The sequence below is a fragment of the Chrysemys picta genome, chromosome 5 (assembly GCF_011386835.1).
Source record: "Chrysemys picta bellii isolate R12L10 chromosome 5, ASM1138683v2, whole genome shotgun sequence".
In the NCBI taxonomy this organism is placed as follows: Eukaryota; Metazoa; Chordata; order Testudines; family Emydidae; genus Chrysemys; species Chrysemys picta.
Genome location: NC_088795.1, coordinates 36,979,544 through 37,001,256, shown reverse-complemented (window position 1 = coordinate 37,001,256; position 21,713 = coordinate 36,979,544). Strand labels below are relative to the sequence as shown.

General features: G+C 45.3%; 2 long non-coding RNA genes across 3 annotated transcripts in view; one reads left to right on the top strand and one right to left on the bottom strand.

Moving 5' to 3' along the window:
* Positions 1-11,254, top strand: part of LOC135983596 (uncharacterized) — a 37,543-nt gene extending 26,289 nt beyond the window's left edge. The window contains exons 3-4 of the long non-coding RNA XR_010601299.1: positions 5,403-5,510; positions 5,971-11,254. This is a non-coding gene — a long non-coding RNA (uncharacterized LOC135983596). The remainder of the gene's footprint in view (positions 1-5,402; positions 5,511-5,970) is intronic.
* Positions 1-17,743, bottom strand: part of LOC135983595 (uncharacterized) — a 34,047-nt gene extending 16,304 nt beyond the window's left edge. Inside the window, exons 1-3 of one of the 2 annotated variants that reach the window (XR_010601298.1) lie at positions 17,391-17,743; positions 17,024-17,100; positions 16,396-16,517 (exon numbers count right to left, since the gene is read on the bottom strand). This is a non-coding gene — a long non-coding RNA (uncharacterized LOC135983595). The remainder of the gene's footprint in view (positions 1-16,395; positions 16,518-17,023; positions 17,101-17,390) is intronic. The other variant, XR_010601297.1, reaches the window with a different exon arrangement.
* Between the last annotated feature and the right edge of the window lie 3,970 nt (positions 17,744-21,713).

The window sequence follows — 21,713 nt, the reverse complement described above, 5'->3', positions numbered from 1 at the left end:
CCATGTTCCGTGGCACATGCGACCGGCTGCTACACTGCAAAGAACTCTCAGCTCTGACGTCATATTTCGTTAGCAAACAATGAAGCTGAGCACGTATTAAATTGAACAAGTGGAACTTCCATGTAAACTGTGGGATTACTCTGTCAATGTGGCTGAGCGGCTTCCAACCTAATTCCCCATATTCCTTGTTCTCCTGGTGTCCTGCCAAGAACAGTCCCTGCGGGGAATGTTGTTTCACTGACCCTGCTACAAATAGCATCAAAGATCTTTATTTTTCTGTCTTCCCCTCATTTAATAAGGTCGGAAGTTGATGGAATAATTCCATATTTTCTCATGCCACTTTTCAGTTTAGAAATTCCCCCAAGGACAAACCCGCCCAAGCCCAAGGGGAGGAGCCAGATGCCGTCCTTGCTCAGTGTTCTTGTCCTGCAAGAGCAGCCAGGAGCAGAGTTAACCTGATTTACGTAAGGCTAGTTTTGTTCTAGTGTCTCGTCCCTGATCTACGTGCAGAGCAGCAGCAGAGGTGTGGCCTTTACGAGGATAGGAGAGAAAAACAAACACAGGAAAAAAAGTGGGAAGAAAGTGAGCAAACAAAAAACTAGGAGCACAGAAGTGAGGAAGAGCCCCACTCAATGAGTGAGAAGAAACCAACAAAACAAGGCACGAGGGAGATGCAACAATGGTTTTGCATCAATTGATCTACATTTGGGGACTGAATTTGGTTCCTGGTTTGCTGCTCCAGGTGTTGTAATTGTTCTAATGTGTGGGTGCAACTGTTCGCATTTGCAAAGGGCTAGCTCAAGTGCATGCATATTGTATACCAATGAGCCACAGTCAGGGATTGAAAATCGAAACCTTTAACATCTTCCTATTATAAATAAGTGGGGCTGCAGGGAGAGCCTCCTTCCAAATGGGAGATGAAGTGCCTGATTTCTTAAATGATGAAAAGAAGTAGAGAGAGAGGATCTAAAAATGGGTTATTTTGGCTGGGTTCGACAGTTAGAACCCTGAAGCTGTATCTGAACTTCTCCTCCTGAATAATTTTACCAACAAAATTTGTCCTCAGTTTGTTTTTAACTTACTTGTATAGTATTTTGCAAATATGTTTTGCAAGGTTCCTGCCAAAGAATTAAAATAAACAAAATATGGGGGAAAGGAGGGCAACATACAATTTAGTTGCTAAGTAGTTGGTTATATTTACCATGGGTTTTGTTAGGGGTATGTGTGTGTGTATTTTTGGATGCAATTTTTTAAAGAGAAGAGTGGGGTTTATAGGCTGCATGGATATTGGAGGAATAGGTCAAAGCCTCAAATGTGAAATTTGTCTATGCAGAAGACAAAGCTTTCTCAGCAACTGACTATGAATCTGGAATTCATTCTTTGGTGATATCATGATGACCTCAGCATCTTTAGCTACTGCATTTTGACCTAGCCTGACCACCATGACATCACAGTTTGGGGGGGGGGGCAATACCTCCCACCAAAACAAGAAACCATATAACATAGACTACTTACTACGGGGAGGTGAGAGAAAAATCACTATCTTGTCTATGCTATAATACTGGGAGATGTTCAGAAATCTTGGTGATGAGGGCCATCTGAGACAGAAAACTGGTTTTAAAAAAAAAAAGAGTGCTATGAGCTAGAAAAATTGTTATATGATATCTTCTTTCAGTGTATCCTCTCACTTATGCAGAATGACTCGATCCTGCGTTCCTGGTAGTACTCCCAAAACCAATATACACTCAAGACTTCACTGGGAGTTTTGATTGCAAAAAAAGGAATGCAGGATCTGACCCAGTGTCAGTAATTGTGTACACATGTAAACCCAGACTGGAGTTTGCCAGCTCCTGGAGTGCCAGACTCACACTTCTGAAGCTGCAGACTCTAAAATGTGGGACAGTGACCTTCAAAATGAGAGACAATGCACCTTCAAATGAGGAACGCTATAAGAGACATTAAGTTTTTATTTAAAATAGCCTGGAACTTTCTATAATGAAAATCAACGGTGACTCTGTGTACTAAAGCCATACTTTGTGTATGAAGTTTGAGAGCAGCCCTGGCATCTCCTTGCACAGCACTGCAATGCCCTAGTAACTTGCCAGCCCAGACTGAGCTGAGCTGTTCCCTCTTAGACTGAAGTTCCAGTCAGAGCATGCCCAACAGGTGTGAAGGGGCATGGCTACCTCAGCCCATAGCATGGGATTAACCCCCTCCAGCCCAGTGTGGGGCAGGTATTCCCCGTCACGGGGCCAAATCAAGAAAGTGCCTTCAAAAAGAAAAAAAAAATGATCTCAACAGCTCCCATTCTCAAGTACAACAATGTTAACAAACGCACAATGGTCAGTATGTATACAAGCAGCTATGGCCTAGGTGGTGAATTGTTGCAACAACATGGCTCTGAAACCGGTTGCATTTTGCTCTTGCACACTCTCAGAAGCATAAAAATGATATGCGCAAGCATATGAGAACTTTTACATATCTCTGTGCAAACTTGATTTCTTTACACTGATAAGACAATAAACCACTTGTAACATTCATTAATGGAAAAGACCTGGCTCAAGCACTGCTGAAATGCCATCTGTTGCTAAGGTTAATGAGATTTAACCCAATAGCTAAGTGTTTTCTGGGAAAAATTTGGTAGTAGCAGACACTCAGTCATGGAGCCCAGTATCACATTCAACTGCCCATGAGCTCAAAGATGACGTAGAAGCATACATGGATGCTGTGGACACATATAGGCCAGTGTCAGAAGAGAGACTACTCAAGCTACAAAAAGCAATCTTGACAGACATACAACTTCAGGAAGTTCTAAGTTACATTAGGGGCAGCTCACTCAAGTATCTAAAAGAAACGAAGGAAGTAACAGGAGACTACTTTGCAGTGCGTGTACAAGTAAGTGAGTCAAGTGGACTCAAATTAAAGGGAATTGCAATTCCAAATGAAATAAAAGGAGAAATCCTAAACCTCATCCATGAAGGACATCAAGGAATAACTAAATGTTGTGAACGGGCCAACCAGTCAGTGTGATGGCTGGGCATCAGCAAGGACTTAAAGAATAAAGCATCTGTATGTGAACACTAGAGAACTAACAGACCAACGTGACACAAAGAACCTTTAATAACACGACCTTTACCAGGCAGATGTTGGAAGAGACTAGCTGCAGATTTATGCAAATTCAGAGGATGTCATTACCTGGTCATCATGGAATATTTTTCCATGTATATAGAAAGAATATACTTGAAAGGCATACCACGTCACCGTGTTATTGAGAAACTGAAGTTCGCTTTTGCTCACTTTGGTATTCCAGAGCAACTAGTGATGGACAACAAACCACAATTCACTGCAGCAGAATTTAAGTTGTTCCAAACAAAATATAATTTTGATCCTATTACTAGCAGCCTACATTATCCACAAGCAGATAGAAAGGCTGAGAGATCTGTGTAGACAGCCAAGACAACCCTACAGCAGGAAGAGCCATTCCTTGCTCGAGAGTAGCCAGATTGGATGAAAAGGCCAAAAGAGCTTATGAACACTTTTAGAACAAATGTTACTCAGTTAGAGAATTGCTGGGTCTAGAACTTGGTGACTATGTTTATATCAAATTGGATGGAGAAAAAGGATGGACAACTGCATCTGTCATAAAGAAAAAGAATTCAGTACCAAGATCATATGTGATCGAGACTGACAGTGGAGAGTTCAGCATAACCCATCAACGTCTGCAGTTTGTTCCTCAGAAAGAACAATCAACAGAGAAAACCTTACAGATGGTGGATGCAGAAGATGACTCAAAAATTCCAAACCAACCACAGCCACTCATTGCAACTAATGGACAGACAGATGACAAAGTAGTTACGCCTTTGAGTCACATAATTTAGAAAACCAGTATGATTCAGAGACACCTAACTGTACTTAAGACAGTGTGATAGTGTAGGACTCTGACCAGGAAGCCAGGAGAGGAGCCTGCCTGACCCAGCATGAGGACACAAGAGGACCCTTTTTGTTTAAGCCAGCCACTGTTCACAGTGCTGCTGCACATGTCCCCAGACTCATCTCTAGCATACCATCTTCTGGGGAAGGTGCCTGGAAGGGAGTTAGGGGTGGTGAAGATTTGAGTGTTAGTAGGTGGAGAATTGGTTGATTTGCTGATGTTTTAATACTTAGTTAACCCCAACGTTTTTCTTCCCCAGATCCTATTTTCCAGCTCCAAATAAAGTCCCCTTTTGTGGTGGTTGTTGTTGTTGTTGTTGTTTTTAGGTGTGTCATTCCTTTGCTGGAATGTATTGTTTATTGTGTACTGGGCGTAACTGTAATGCCCTCGTGGCCCAGACGGAGTCTGCTTTGTGGGACGGGCTCTGGCCAAGAACAGGCCCCTGCACGAATGCAGCAGGGAAACTCCCTTCCACCCCAGAGACACTTGTTCTACCCCGCTCCTCTCCCTCCTCCCCCACACACTAAACACACGCACAGTGGAATAGTACAATGAATATAGGAAAGGGAAATATGTATTTATAGAAGGATGAATGGAGGAAAAACAAGGGAAAATATAGGGGGAGAAGTAAAATGATTACATCCAATACAAAGATCCAGCAGCCCAGTGCTATCACAATATAAAAGGACAGATGTTGAGCACTGCGTCCAGACTCAGAGTTCAGGAATACTTGGCAGAGTTCCAGTGCAGCAGTGAATCTTGAGTGTTCCTGGTCATCTTCAGCACCAGTAAACTTTCCCCAACAAGCCCTCTGGTGCCCTCTTCTACCTCTCTCACAGAGCGACAATCCTCCCACTTAACTGGCTACAACCTTTCTCCATATTCTCAGTGTAGTCATAAGCCTCAGTACTCATGGCCCTATACAGTCTGTCTGAGTGACAGCGATACTAGGTGCAGCTCTGCTTTGTCCTTCTGAGGTGATTCCTTACTGGCATGGTGGTCCTCCTGGCTCCCATTCTGGGATGTCCCAAGTCAGCAGTTCTGTCTCTTGCATGCGTCAGGCTGGTTCTCAGCTGCTTCGCTATGTGGGGGTCCGCTTGCTGTACAGACACCCACACGTCCCTGTCCTCTCTTTCAGCCCCCTCTCCCTTGGACAATCAGCACTTCCTCTTCTTGAAACAATAGCACTTCCTCTGCCTCAGGACAAGGTTGTAAAGCAGCCATACTGTCTAAATCGGAAGGGGTTACATAGGTTTTATACTGCTTACCAGCAGAGATAGCATTATTCATTTTCCCAAGGGACAAGGTGAAGAGTCACCTGGGGTGAAGGCACCAGGTGTCAGAAAAAGAACCCAAGTAGAGGGGAGAAGCAACTCTTAAGTACAAAGCACCAGGGAGGAGGCTTGAGCCACACCTTTGGGAAAGTGCTACATACACAATTGCCATTTTGTTTTCCTTGCTGTTTTCATAGGTCATTAAATGCAAAGCCGCTGTTGCCTGGGAGCCTAAGAAACCATTTTCCATTGAGGAGGTGGAAGTTGCCCCCCCCCCCCCAAAGGCACATGAAGTTCGCATTAAGGTTGGAAAAAGATGAACTTTGTAAATTACATACTGTAGCGGTGCCAGTTATGTTTGTGCTATAGAAATGTAGGGCTTGATCTTACAAATATTGCCACCAGAGTGGTTGCTATCGGATGAACTCGTATTGAATTATGCAGGCTATTTAAAACTGCTGTGTTGGTTCCAGAATATTAGAGAGACAAGCTGGGTGAGGTAATATCTTCTATTGGACAAAAAGAGTAAAGATTTATGGAAGAGTGTGGCGGATGACAAAGGCCATAACTTGCTGTGCAAAAACACTAAAAGTTATGATCTCTGTCTGATAAATAAGCAGTCTTAGGGATCGTGTCTTAGGTTTATTATGGTTATGCTCACTTCTCTGGATACAAAATATATCTTCACTTCTCTATCATATCACACAGGTAAAAGCTGAAAAATTGGTTCCTTACGTATTGAAATATTCTTTGTTTTCCCTACAGATTTTGGCCACAGGGATCTGTCGCTCAGATGACTATGTCATGAGTGGTGCATTAACTGTGGCTTTTCCAATAATTCTTGGCCACGAAGCAGCTGGTATTGTAGAGAGCGTTGGAGAAGGGGTGACTTGTGTGAAACCAGGTATAAGAAAGCATCAAGCACTAACCAATGATAAGTAGTTCTCACCTAGCATTCACATACCCTGCTCCAATATCAAAGACACTAACATGTATGAACACCTTTATTGCAGAGGAAACAAGTAATCCAACATTCAACCTTCACAGGGCCTTGTCAAGGATATTTTGGAGGAGAAATATGTTGTTTAAGTCTTTCTTGCTATACTCCCAAGTGATCTTTCCTATTTCAAAAGTTTTTGCCTGTTCACTTCTATTTTTATGTGACTATGAAGTGCTCTCCCCTTCCCCAGCATTCAAAAGAGGTGCTTATTTGTATTTCACTCAAAGGGAACCAAATGTGAGCTACAATTTTGAGTTCAGACCCTCGTTAGGGTTTCCGTTCAGCAAGGAATTTTAACGTGCCTAGCTTTGTGCATATAAATAGTCCTATTTATTTCAATGTGACTACTTTGTTAGTCAGGTGCTCAGATACCTTGCTAAATCGGGGCCCAAGTTATCAGACTTTGATAGTACTGAAATTCACACTTTATTTCACACTTGCTTTCTGTGCTAGTGTCACTTGAATACTATCTTAATTCATGTACTTAATTCATCTGCCAGACAAAAGATTTTGTTCCTGTGCCTATTCTCTCAGAGAACACCGTTTCATTGTTTATGGAGTCTTTCACCATATTCTCTGTGCCATAGAGCTGGTAAATATAAAGCCCCAGGAGGAGGTTCTCATCTTCCTCTGCACGCTGCAAGATGGGACACCAACGCCTGTACTCTTTTCCCAGTAACTCTTAACTCTGAGGAGAGCTGCGCAGAGTGTTTAAGATGAAATATTAAATGGACCAAATCGGTATCTGAATCTTGAACTGAATCCAAACCATTTTTTAAAGATTAAAATATTTACTTACCCCCTCCCCCCCTCGCATGTCTCTCTACCTCCTGGCTATTCTGGCAATGTAAGTGCTTCAGTAATGCAAAAGCATCTTTTCTATTCTTATTGGAATTAGAAAGGACTGGAAATCTTCTGAGCGAGCTTATTCCCATCAGATTTCCAGACCAAATTGCATGGGATACGCTTCAGATAAGCATGCAAACTGTTGGACAAGTTTTGGCTGCAAAGAAACACCTTTTCTTTTCTCCTTTTCTTTTGAACCTGGCATAGAGTGTGTGACAATTGTTTGGTCCAGAGAATTGATATAAACATAATACTTTTAATTCTAACTACCATGTAATTTCAATGGGGTCAGGCTGTACTTTTGAGCAAATCATCAGAACAACTTTTTACTTTGGAATTCTGTTGTTGCTTTGGGCGCACAGACCTTTGGTGTGGCCTGTGAGACAAAGGAAGAAAGAGAAGTGTCTGTGCTAACTGCAGTTCAGAGGGCAGTTGGCAATGAGATCTATCAATCTCCTATTCCATCAGGTTGTAACAACAAAAACTGGAAGGTTTCTTTCAGCATTCTGATTACTAAGTCCAGGTCACAGTTCTCTAAAATTGGTTGCTTTCTGCCTTCTCCATCTTCTAATTCCCTATGATTTATTTCCCTAGATCAGCGTTTCTCAAGTGCGGCCACCGGGGGCTTTTCTTGTGGCCACAGCCTCCTGGGCAGTGATTTGGAGGGCAAAGCAGCTGCCCCTCCGTGTTGCTTCTGGATGTGCCACCTTGGTGTTGGTTGCTGGGGCTGCCAGCAGGGGTTGAGCCCTGCCCCACTCTGGAGGCACCTGGGGCACAACCATGGAGGAGCAGGCAACCTGTGAGTTCCCCGCCTTCTCAGGGGTGGTGAGGCTCAGGCTTCAGCCCTGGTATGATGGAGTGGTAGGCTCCGGCCACGGGGCTTCGGGCTCTGGCCCCGGCCCCTGGCCTGAAGGCCCCATCTCCTGGCTGCAGGGCTTCAGGCTACAGCCCCAGGGCTTCAAGCTCCTTCCTGGTGCCCCATCCCTCAGGCTTCAGGCTCTGGCTCCCCACTGCCACCCCTCATCGCCCCTGCTGCCTATCCATCCGTCTCCCCATCCAGGGCTTAATTTGGCCCCAGGATTGCCAGGGCTGCGTAAGTCTGCTGTGAAAAGTGTTAATATCGCTTTTCACAGCAGAGACTTGTTAGCTAGCTGGGAGGCTGTGAAAAGTGATAGTAACAAACGTACAAAAATCACTTTTCACAGCAGCAGACTTACTAACTAGCAATACATAAATCACAAGGATTTTGATGTGCGTATTTATTTGTTTCTCCTAAAGTTAATTAAGTATTTTAGGAAAAATTGTCAGAGCGGCCACCAGCAAGAGTTGGTGGCCGTACACTGAGACCACCAAAAAATTTGTCGTGAGAACCCCTGCCCTAGATAATATGGCACTAGAAAGCCCCGACAGCTTCCATTTAAAGTTAGGCATTGTGTGGCATGTGTTTATCCAAATAATCCTCTGAAATCTTTTGATGTTTGCCCATTGAGACTGGGTTAGGAAAGGTAGCCGTGGTCTTCCGAAATCCATCATTCTGGGGCAAAGTTTTTATTCTTTTGTCAGACATTGCAGTAAAATAGTGTCTAATCCTAATGTTGTTTGCTGGGGTTCCGTTGTGTGTTTCTCCACCATTGAGCTAGATTTGTGTTATCTTATTAAAGAAAATTAGCAGATTGTTTTAAGAATTCCCATGCCACTCCTGGTCAGCAATTCAGCTACTGGTTCTGACTTGACTTTGCCAGGATTATAGTACTGTGGTAGTTACAGCTGCATTAAGAATTTAAGGTTTTATTCTGCAGAGGTCTCACGTTTCTTTAGTACGAAGGTATGATTATAACTAAGGTCCAAACTTGTACATGTCATTGCTTCCATAACAAGGATTCCTAGTAAATGTATTGCACAAGTAAATGCATAGCACAGGGTTTTATTAATTTGATAAAGGCAAATTTGTGCACCAGTCGGAAGCTGTTGAATTGTAATGACTTGACCCAGAGACCCTTTCATCAAGTATCTCTGTTTACTGAGTTGGGAAAGAGAAGACCAAGAATTCAGATCCTCATGTAATGAACTACCCTTATTGATGACTAAGACCATGAGCTCCTAACCTACCAGACAGTTAAGAAAGACCAGCCGAACATTTTTAAGTATTGAAGGCAAATTTGTGGGTCAGTCTGAAGCTGCTGAATTTTAATTTGATTGATCAGAAAGACAAATAGATGTCCTCATCAAATATCCCTGAAGCATAATAGAAGGCTCCCTGAGCTGGAAAAAGAAGAAACCAGGAGTTCTGATCCACATGTAATTAACTACCCTTATTATGGTGCTATGGTAGCATAGATAAGGTGATATTAAGAACTTTAATTTTGACAAGGATAGATTTGTGACGCTGTTCTGTTCTTGAATAAGTTTCAGTAAAATAAAAAATGGAGTAGAATCTTAGTTTTATCTTGGATTGTTTGTATTGGTTGTTGAATTTGAAGTTTTGAGAAGTGTATAATACGTTAAAATGGGTGTTTGGGCATTTCTTTCTGGGAGTAGCAAGCAACAGAGGGTCCTGTGGCACCTTTAAGACTAACAGAAGTATTGGGAGCATAAGCTTTCGTGGGTAAGAACCTCACTTCTTCAGATGCGCCACAGGACCCTCTGTTGCTTTTTACAGATTCAGACTAACACGGCTACCCCTCTGATACTTTCTGGGAGTGTCTTCACTATCTACAGTAGTCTGTTTGCTTTCTTCGTTTGTGCTGTGGGTGATTTTTTTTTTTCTTCCCCTTTGTAAGCATATTACATAACTACAAGAAAATTTAACAGGCCTGTAAAGTTTGTTTTGGCAAAACAGACTGTAATCAAATAGTCTGTTCCCTTTCCGTGGAATATAAAAACTGTGTACATATCACTCATCAACTGACAAAGGTAATATAAATGATTAATATCTTTATACAGAGATAGATCAACAACAATAAGTCAGAATTAAGGTTGGCAAAAGTAGAGCTCCTGGAAAAGATGTTAACATTTGATTATATTAAAAGTAGCCCATTGAAAAATGCCTTCGTTACATATTTCCAAAATTTTAAGGCATTAGGTTTTTATATGTTAAAAATTCCAGAGACACACACGTAGATTTTGCCCTGTTCGTGTACTCTAGGGTGGGTCTGCAGACATCCCCGCAAAGTAACAGGCGCTCCTGTTTTTGAATCTTCAAATTAAGCTCTTGTAACGGGTTTCATGGTATAGACAAGAAACATGAAAAATATTTGAATTTCATACCTCCATAAGCGCTAAAATATTAATTATTCTTTGGCGATTGAATGACCGCTGATCACAAAGATTAGTTAACATTTGCATTGCACTTTTTAAGATGTAAAAGTACAATTAATGTTAATGATTAGATCAGGAAGTATGGCAGTAAAACTTGCCACACACCCACCGTGCATTTCATGGTCTTGGGTAGGCTAACTTCTCATATGGGCACATTTCTATCTCATGCATTTTAAAGGCCCCCTTCTGACAAAAGTGGCATGATCATAGCATATTTGCTGTCTCTAGCAGCAGCTCGTCAATTAGCTCATCTAAAGATAGTGCCTTTCCTCCTGACTTACTGGAAAGGCAGCCAATATTGTCCAGAATGGTTTTTCTTCAATAATGGCACAGTAAGCTTTAAGATATTCTTTGCTGGTGTTTGCCCAAGAATTTTTGACTTAAACATAATATGAGAGTGAATTGTTTGGTTGCTAATTGAGATTGTCTGGTGAATATATATATATATATATATTTAGTGGCGATAAACTGTAAATAAATGAATTGGCTTAAATACCCAAAAGCTGGTGCAGAAAGGATGAGTGATTAAATGATCTAAAGAAGTTTGCCTTACAGGAATTTGGTAAAGGAAGAGGTCAATGACCTTTAGAAATTTTGGAATATGCTGCCATGTGTCTGACCAAAGTAAGGAGACAAACTAAAGATGGAACAGGAAATGGGTAGGGAATGTTATAGAAAGGCTATCAAAAGGGAGTATTAGTCTAGGGACTGATCGGTGTGGGTATGTTCATCTTGGTTCCATCAACTCCCTGTACATTGGATGGTAGTGATGGGCAAATAGTCCATTAATCTGATATGTATAATAGTTGGATGTGTAGTCCAGTTCCCTGCACTCAAGGCAGGACTAAGTATTAGCTACACCGTTCCTGACAGGTGTTTGTCTAACCTGCTCTTAAAAATCTCCAATGATGGAGAGTCCACAACCTGCTTAGGCAATTGATTCCAGTGCTTAGCCATCTTGACACGAAGTTTTTCCTAATGTCCAACCTGAATCGCCCTTGATGCAATTTAAGCCTATTGCTTCTTGTCCTATTCTCAGAGGTTAATGAAAACATTTTTTTCTCCCTCCTCCTTGTAACAACCTTTTTATGTACTTGAAAACTGTTATCATGTCCCCTCTCAGTCTTCTCTTCTCCAAACTAAACAAACCCAATTTTTTTCAATCTTCCCTCATAGCTCATGTTTTCTAGACCTTTAATCATTTTTGTTGCTCTTCTCTGGACTTTATCCAATTTTTGTCCACCTCTTTCCTGAAATGTGGCGCCCAAAACAGGACACAATACTCCAGTTGAGGCCTAATCAGCGTGGAGTAGAGCGGAAGAATTGCTTCTCGCATCTTGCTTACCACACTCCTGCTAATACATCCCAGAATGATGTTCACTTTTTTTTGCAACAGTGTTACCCTGTTGACACATATTTAGCTTGTGATCGACTATGACCCCCAGATCCCTTTCTGCAGTACTCCTTCCCAGGCAGTCATTTCCGATTGGTATGTGTATATATGTATCCAAAGCCGTCCCGTGGATATGGCGAATCGAGGTGACAGCCCCAGGCCCTGTGCTTTGCGGGGCCCAGCGCTTTGATAAAATCATGAGGCGGGGAGGTCAGGCGGGCGGGTGAGCGGGGTGAGAAGGCAGGGCCGGCTCCAGGCACCAGTTTACCAAGCAGGTGCTTGGGGCGGCCACTTCGGAGAGGGGCAGCATGTCCAGCTGTTCAGTGGCAATTCGGCGGACGGTCCCTCATTTCTGCTCGGAGCGAAGGACCTCCCGCCGAATTGCCGCTGCAGATCGCAATCGTGGCTTTTTGTTTGTTTGGCTGCTTGGGGCGGCCAAAACCCAGGGCGGCCCTGTGAGAAGGTGAGCAGTAGGGAGAGGGGGGAGGCGAGCGGGCGGACAGCAAGGAGGAGAGCGGTGGGGTGAGAAGGCGAGCGGTGGCCATCGGCAGCCCCCTACCAGTGGCTCCCTCTCAGCGCCTCCCGCCTGCCGCGGATCAGATGTTTCACGGCATCAGGAGGCGATGGGAGGTGGGGAGGGGAGAAGAGCAAGGATGCAGTGCACTCGAGGTAGGGGGTGGAACTGGGCAGGGAAGAGGTGTGGCTTGGGTGGAATGGAGGGGAGAAGCATGGCAGGGTGGGGCCTTGGGGGAAAGGGTGGAGTGGGGGCAGAGCGGGGGGGGGGGGGGCACCACCTGGCAGATTAGGAACTCGGCACCTATGTCCCAGGCCCCGCACCCAGCACAGATGGCAAGCAGTGGAGCATGTACTCCCCCGGCGTGAGGTGAGGCAGACTGGGTGGCTCTGGCAGTATCCTTTGTTTGCTCCCCCCCCCCCCCCCATGGAGCACCCCTCTCTCCCTCCTCCCCTCCGGCTGGGTTGGGTGAGGTGCTAGGGAAAGTGTGTGTGTGTGGTGGTGGGGGGGGTTGCGTGCTGCCTCTGAGGACTGAAAGTGAAACTAACTCACTTCCTCTGCAGCTAGCCAGGGTTGGAATGTCACACACAGCTGGCTGGGCTGGGGAAAGGGTGACCAGTGTGAAAAATCAGGACAGGGGTTGGGGTAGGGTGACCAGATGTCCCATTTTTATAGGATATGCATCCGAAGAAGTGGGCTGTAGTCCACGAAAGCTTATGCTCTAATAAATTTGTTAGTCTCTAAGGTGCCACAAGTACTCCTGTTCATTTATATAGGGACAGTCCCAATTTTGGTTTTTTTTTTTCCTTACACAGGCTCTTAACCCTCCCCCCCCTGTCCTGATTTTTCACACTTGGTGTCTGGTCACCCTAGGTGGGGGTAATTGGTGTCTATATAAGACAAAGCCCCAAATGTCGGGACTGGTCCTGTAAAATCAGGACATCTGGATCTGGTCACCCTAGCTGGGGAGCACGTCTCTCCCCTGGGCTGGCAGCGATCCATCTCATTCGGGGGGAACTGCGCAGGGCAGGTTGCGCTGCTGTGGCTCCGTGGATGCCGTCCGTATTTCCCCAGACATGTCCGGCTTTTGCGTCTCTAAATAGCTGTCCGGGAGGAATTGGTAACAAGGTTAAAATGTCCGGGGGGTTTCTCCCTCGCCTCCCTTCCATGCAGAGTGTGGCTGCTGTTTGGGCGGCTAGGCCGATTGACACATTTCCCCCCCCTTCCTGCCCTCAAACTTCCTCACAGGGGGGGTTGGGGTTCTGAGGGGAGCAGTCAGGGGGTGGGAAGTGGGAGGGAGTGGATGGGGTGGGGCTTTCCCCCAGTGTCCTCTTTTTTGTTTGTGGAAATATGGGAACCCTAATTTAGATTGTCATTTAACAACTTTGTTTGCCAAAAATGCTTGCTAACAATCCTGAATCTAATTTCAATATTTTTTTTTAAAAATCAGTATCTTAGCCAAAAATAGAAAATTGTTGTTGACCATTATTTGTGACAGGTTTGGGGCAGGGAGTGGGCCAGTTTTCATCAGAGAAACAAAAAATGTTGACTGGCTTTCCTATAGCCCTGTTACTGCTGAATAGAGCCCTCCAACAACTGTAATATGCTCCTATAGAGAGTGACCATAATTTGTACTAAGATTCTGATGGAACTTTAGAGGCAGTGATTTATCATGTATGTCTTTCCAAACAAAAATAAGGCACAATAGGACTTGTGTAACATTTCTGTGCTACCTTAATCTAGATGAGATGATTCTGTACTGACTTCATTCTGGTCACTTTGTGCTTTACCTAGGAGTAAAACTAGGGGTCTATTTTCCCACTGCTTGGAAACCCAGCTTATTTTGCTTCATTCTGTCAATAAATCAGATTTTTTTTTCTATAGCGCCACTTCTTTAGTGATAGTCCACCAGCATTACAGTGTGCTTAATTAAGTTAAACTGTTTTTAATAAAGTGCATGTGGCAAGTTTTCCAATACTGTAAGCTTATGTTTGTGTTGCTAAGAGCAAGTCAGGCATGGGGGCACCAGTTTAATAATCCCACCTAGGGCACCATAAATCCTAAGGATGGCCCTGCCCGCACCCCACCTAGGGATGGCCCAGTATGTAGGGGGTATCATCCAACTCTGACTGTCCCAGAGCTTCCTTGGGCTGCAATAATGGTGGAACAGTTGATATTATTATAATATCTATAAAATACCAACATTGCGCTAGGTTCTTGCCCTGAAGAATATACACAAAGAAATAATGCAAGGAGATGAGGATGGGACAGAAATCAATGTGTTTTGAGTACTGAAGTTCTGCACGTGTCTTGTGAACATTACTGTTTTTTAAAAAGAAGAGTTTACAGCATCTGGCTTGCTAACTCCTCGCTGAGGAGAGACTAGAAGCTTATGTAGGAAGAGCTTGAAGCAGGGTCTGGAGGGAAGAAATCATATTGGGTTAGGGAGAATGGGTTTCAAATGTAGGGGACTGCATGGGAGAAGGCAGAGACTCAAGACACAAGAGTGACGGTCAATGAATGCTTCATTTCCTGTTAATTGTATGGAGTTACAAAAGACCCTATAAGGCCTATTTAATTTAGCACCTTTAAGCCCCCACACCAGTAGTTCTCAACCTTTCCATACCATGTAAACAGTTTTGGGAGGGAATTAATAAAGAGATTCATCTGATGACAAAATGCTGGCTTCCTGGATATCCCCAAACGTGTATTTAGTGCTCCAGCAAAGGGTTTTCATTTTAATCAAAACAACACATTAATTTTTTTTTATTGTTAGCAGCTAGACTTTATTGGGTATGACACTCCTCCTCTGGAATTTTGGTATAGTAAAATATGGAGAATCTTTAGCCGGATTCTTTACTTGTTTAGCATCTCAACCCCTCTTCCCCCACCCCATGAGAAAGGGGAGATGAGACATTAAATTTTTCATAAACAGCATCACAAATATACCATCTGTTGGAATTTCCAGTGAGAACTTGGTACCAATATAGTTTGAACTGTACCCGCTACAATCTTTTACTTGTGTGGCTCCTGCTCTGCTCTATTTCTAGGAGATTAAAGTCATCCCGCTCTTTGTTCCACAGGGTGGAGAATGTAGCTCTTGCATAAGCCCCAAGGGCAATCTCTGCACTACAAATGAGTGAGTTTCATTGATGATTATTATTCAGGCTATGATTTAGTCAAGGGTATTTTTAGCACAAGTCATGGATAGGTCTCAGGCAATAAACAAAAATAAAGCATCAGCCTGAGAGTCAGGAGAACTGGCTATGCTGTTTGACCGTGGCCAAGAACTTTCATTTATCTTAAATAAATAAAGGCCTTCTATGAAATCATTGGTTCCCTGAAAGCATGGAGTTCTTCAGGGCTTCTTTTTTGGCTATACTGAATCCAAATCCCCATGAGTATCTGATTTTTACAGCTGGCCTCATCTCAAGGATCTAAAAGCACAGTTTGTGACTTGGGAACATCTCTAATACAAACCTACTCTCAAATGTATGCTGTGGTAGGTTTTATCCAGTTGTAATCCAATGATGGGAACCTTTACTTTGAATAGCAAAGAATGCCCTTGTTATCCAGAAACCCCTTACAGAAGGATTGTAGGATAGTACCTCTGTCAGCGTCACAGTGAGAAGAATAATTAGGTGTCTAAATCCATATGTAGACTCCCAACTAAAAGCACTGTTCTGCTGATCAGGGAGTAAACCCTCATTCATTGTTACAACATTAAGCTGTTATGTAAATGTGACTTGGGGTTTCATGTCAAGCACACTTTCTTAGACTTCTTTTTGGCATGTTTTTTCCACCAGGCTCATAGTTATAGTTTTTGATTTCAAAACATCTCTGACCATGAGATTTTTTTTTTGTACATCTTAAAATGTCACACACAAAATTTGGAGGGACCCAGGTTAAAATGAATTGAAGTGTAGAATAAATTGATAGAACTTTTATCACCAATTTCAATGCCAACACTGGCTTCCCCCCCCCCCCATTTTTCATTTCTTCCAATGTATTTAAAAGATATTGAGGTTCTGACCATCTGTACGGCAGGAAAGCAACTGGCTGGACTCTAAAGTTTCATTTGCAGACATGCGAACATTTGAATTTGTTTAAAAACTGTACCTTTGTTGATTTTACCAAAAGGATTTGAACTACTGCAGGCAGCTGTATATCTCCATTCATTCCTCATCAGAGGTAATTTTAACTTTTTTTTGTAAAGAAGAGGTCATGATCCATCATTGTTCCTTAACAATACAAAGTAAGAAAGAGGTACAGTTCAGCTGAGCAGTTTATATTAACATATTTCATCCAAATTCTCCTCCCTGCCATTTTTATATCATGAAATCATAAAACAAAAATACAACTTCCTTAATACCAACAACCAAACACTGGATACTCTGGGAGGGGTCCAGAGCTTTGGAAAGCAATTAAATTAAAATGTGCTTCATTTAGCATTATTACAATGTTTCTTTCTTTCTATCAAACGCTGTATTTTTATAAAGATTGTTATCTGATTACCACTTGCAGCAAAGTTTCTTGCTCAGAAAATGTACCTAATTATTCTATGGGTCAAGAAACTTGTGAAAGCTGGCAATGAGGGATATATCATGTTTATTATGTCTAGGGCCAGCTTTAGCCTCATAATAAGAGACAACCCTCCAAACAGAACACACTAGGGAATGCATGAATCCTGACACCAACCTATGCCCCCCCCTCCCCCCTTTGGAAAAAAAAAACATTCTTTGCTCACAATTAAAGTCCCCCTCAATAGGCAACACTGCATGAGTGGACAAGAAACCTTTAGCACTACAAGGGTGGGCAGCCAATCTGTAAGAAAGAAAGAAAATAATTGGTCTTTTTGTAACTCAAAGCAAAGCATTGGACAACAATGAAATGCCCTCAGTTGTGTGAAGCTATTCCACAAACAAAGTTTTTCTTTAAGAGAAGAACATTTAAAAAAGGTTCCCAAAAAGCAGCAGAACTGAGGCTCTGTAGTAACTAGTCCCAGTGGCGAGTGGCTGCCGCCCCCGCCGCATTCAGCGGAGCAGGGCCCCCGCGAGCTGCAGGCCGACCCCCGGCATCGCGGAGCTCTCGCGTTGGGGGAGTGGTACCGGTACCTTCCCTGACGTGCAGCAAACGCCGGAGTCACGGGGCCCGGGAGCTCTCGGCGGCCCGACCCGGCAGCGAGACACGTGCCGCTCCGGCTTCTTCCTTGCTCTGGATGCTGGAGCAGCCGCCGCTCTCTCGCGCGGGAGCCGCTTCCGGCTTTGTACCCCGCCCGCGCCTCCCCATTGGGTAGGCAGGCGACCAATGGGACGCTGTTCCCAAATGCGCATGCGCCGGTCAGACCGGCTGGTTGATGTGCGGGGCCTGTGACGTCACGTTCCGCGACCCTCCTGATGAGCCTCTGCTCCCCCCGGGCCATTGGTTTGTGCCAGCTGCTGCCCCCGGCTCGCTGAGCTGCATTACAGGAGCAACCCGGAGCCAAGCACTGCAGGGACACAGAACAAAAAGACAATATCCCGCCCCTAAAGGGAACTGTGACACGAGAGAGAACCAGAATGGTCATAGCAAACTCAGGAGGTTTCTGTAACCCCTCTGCACCCCCCCCTTGCCAGTTGTCATTAACATACTCTTGTGTCACGGATACCAGACCCGTGGCAATGATTCAATGCAGGGATTTAGAGTAGCAGCCGTGTTAGTCTGTATCCGCAAAAAGAAGAACAGGAGGACTTGTGGCACCTTAGAGACTAACAAATTTATTAGAGCATAAGCTTTCGTGGACTACAGCCCACTTCTTCGGATGCATAACAGGAGCATCCGAAGAAGTGGGCTGTAGTCCACGAAAGCTTATGCTCTAATAAATTTGTTAGTCTCTAAGGTGCCACAAGTCCTCCTGTTCTTCTTAATGCAGGGATTTGTGACTAGCCACTGAGCCCTTTGTTGACCCATCAAACAAGTAACCCATTGGCCCCAGGAGGGGGATTGCGGAAGCCCTGGGATGGCTCTGTGTTGTAACCGAAAGGCGGGCAGAACTGAACGCCCGGGCGACGCTAAGCAGGTAAGCTACATGTTGCGATAGTGCCGCTTGGCCTGTGACATAAGCAGATAGGTCACTTGTCAAAAATCCAAATACATTTCTATTTTGCCCCGGTACAAACTACAGAGGTACCTTCTGGGGTCAGTACCTGGAATGCTAATATCCAAAACAAGGAGAATGAATGGCATAGAACAAGTGACTCCTGAGGGCGTTCTGCACCAAAAGAATAAAAATTCTGTACACGGTATTTTAAAATTCTGCAAATTTTATTTGTCAAATAAATGTGGAAGCTCCAGCATGGCATTGGGGAGCACAGGCCACCGGCTTCACAGAAGTGGGAGATCACTGTGCAGCTCCCCCCGGGACTCAGCGGTGAGGCTGCACCCAACCCTGACACAGCGCAAGGACAGGGCCTGGCCCAGAAACAGCCCAAGGCCCTGCCCCTCCTTGCTAGGTGCACCAGCCGTGGGCAGGCAGGCTCAGCAAGGCAGGATCTAAGTCTAGAGCGACTTAGTGTGTGGGGATCCAGGTGAGGGTTGAGAGGACTCTGGGTGGGGCAATCTGGGTGCAGGCAGCTCAGTGGGAGATCTGACTGCAGAGGGAGGACTTGAATCCACTGGGGCTTGTTGGAGGGTTCTGGGTGCAACGGTAATGGGACTCTGGGGGGGGTGGGGGGCGGAGTGTCCAGGTGAATGTGGTTGGGGCTCAGTGGAAGGGGGAGTCCTGGGGGGAGATAGAGCTCAGCAGGGGGGGTCTGAGTGTGGGGGGAATCAGTGGAGGGGTAAGGGGCTCGTCAGGGGGGTTCTGGGTGTGGGGGGTGAGGCTTGGCGGGAGGGTCTGAGTATGAGGGGGTCTGGATGCATGGGGTTGGGCAGATGGGGGAGCAGCTCCCTCTACAATGATCCCTCCCCCTGCAGCTGAAGAGCGATGGGTGCAGGAAATGTGTGTGTGTGGGGGGGAGGATGTGCATGCAGCGCTTCCTACAGCCGGGGGAGAAATCTGGGGGTGGGTCTGACACAACCCCGGATGCCGTGCAGGGGAAGAGAAAGTCCCGTCCTCCCCAGCCCAGATGGCACTAGCAGCTGAGTCCGGCACATGTTAGGAGCTACCAGCAAGGTCTTCCCCAGTCCCGCCCCCTGCCCCACAATGATTTACCTCTCTGCCGGCTGTCCTGGACACGAAAACGTACTGCTGGGGAAGGTTGCGTGACCGCTCTCGTGGCTTCCTTATCAAAAAGTCATTTTTCTGTGGGGAAGCAAAGAAATTTGCGTGGGATGTAAATTCTGCACACACGCAGTGGTGCGGAATTCCCCCAGGAGTACCAAGTGGAAGAACTGGAACCAACTGATGGGCTGGATTTTAGTGACATGTGAAGAGTTTTATAATTTGTAAAATCATCCTAGGAATACACTACCTCCCCTGCAACCTGGGGCGCCTCACAATGCCTTGCTGCTGTGGCTCCCGAGCAGGGCCGCTCACAAACAGCCAAACGACTTGCAGGTCACGCCCTGAATGTCTGCGTATCGCCACGGCCCTGGTCCGGCAATTCTGACCCCGGCGGCTTGTTAGCAAACACCGGCCACGCTCTGGCTTCCGGCAGCCTCGATCGCTACGTGCGCGGTGATCCCGACGCGCTCCCGGTCTTCCCCGCAGAAATGTCTGTTCCGCACTGTCCAGATATATTCGGTCCGTTGCCTCTGTGAGGGCATCGAGCTACACCACCTTAAATGGAGTTCCCCACACGATTCACAACGCTGGATGATTTGCTATTAAAGAACAAAACAAGTTCATTTAACTACAAAGAGAGTTTTTTTAAAAGTACAAGTTATAGTCAGAAATGGTTACAAGACAAACATAAACCGCTTCCTAGTACGCAACTTAAACTAGACGTGATTCAAGGTGAAATCATTAACGCAGATTTCCATGAGCATTGCTGACCAAATTACAGGGCAGGAACTGCTCCCGAGGTCCAATGGCTGTTTTCTTTTGTCCGCTTAGGTGAAAGAGAGAGATGGACAAGAAGAGATAACTTGGGATGTTTTTGCCCCTCTTTTATAGCTCAGTCACCCTTTGGAAACCATGTTCCTGAGCATGGCCCCTAGTTAAAAGCTCTTTCCAGCTGAGAGCAAGGAGACACACAGTTTGGTGTGGAAGAGGTTTCGTACTGTCGTTTGCTAAGATCGGATCTGTGTGTTCCTGCCCTGCTTCCTTGCCAAAGAATGACCACTTGATCAGGGCCGGATTAACTCTCCTGTGGGCTTGGGGCTGTTAGATTTTGTGGGGCCTCTGAGGGCTTGGGGTGGGAGAGTGGGCTCAGGGCTGGGGCAAGGGATTAGGATGCAGCTGCATCCGGGAAGCGCATACCTCAGGCAGCTCCTGGGGTCCCCGGCCAATGGGAGCTGCGGAGCCAGCGCTGGGGGTAGCACACAGAGATTCCCTGAATGCCCCTCGCCTAGGTGCTGCAGGGGCACATTGGCGAGCTGGCGCTCGCAGCTCCAGGCCCAAAGGGGGGGGGGGCGCGGAGGCTCGGGGACTGGCGTCCGGCCAGCGGCGCAGAGACTTGCCGCGGGCCAGATGAAAAGAAGCAGTGGGCCGCATCAGGCCGGCAGGCCTGCGGGGCCCCGGGCTGCACCCCCTAAAGCCCCTGCATTAATCCGGCACTGCACTTGATAGGTGATGATACCTGCCTGGGGTATCAACTTGTCTTTTGTGTTTCAGAAACAGGTTTGCCCACTGCCCAGACGTGTCTGGTAAACAAGTATTGATTTTGGCTTATGTTGCTACATACATTTTACCATGATATTATTGACCAGCAAGTTTTACTTCTCACATGGTACCCCAAGCAGGCCTATTCTGTACAAAGATTTTTACAATAGTGTGTCGGATGTGAATACAGGGGTGCGTTCTGTCACGGTATCTTATTGAACTTTTCTTCCTGGACTATGCCATTATTGACTTTCCGCAATAAACCTGACTGATATTGGTTATTTGAGCCCTTCTATATATTTCATAACAAACCAACGCATAGCCAAGCACTCGATGCTATAATTTATCGACACTGCCCACCAGCCACATAGGCGGTTAATTACAGGCGGGTTCCTTCTTTAAAAATCTCATCATAGATAGACCAGACCCTGGCACCTCTTAAAGAAGCCGGCCACCCTGGGACATTGGCCTTAAATGGTTGGTACATTCACTGCTTAAATGGTTGCTCCTTCCCACTCTCTTGCCCTTAAGTAAAGGCCACCCTCTCCTCTGGCATTTGATACCGCTTTGACTGGAAGGAGATATGCTTTGGTCTCAGCATCTCTCTTCACGCAGAATTATTTCTGTGAATTAAAAAACACCCCCAATACCGACGGGTTACAAACATATTGTGACAATTCAGCAAAGGGCCCTG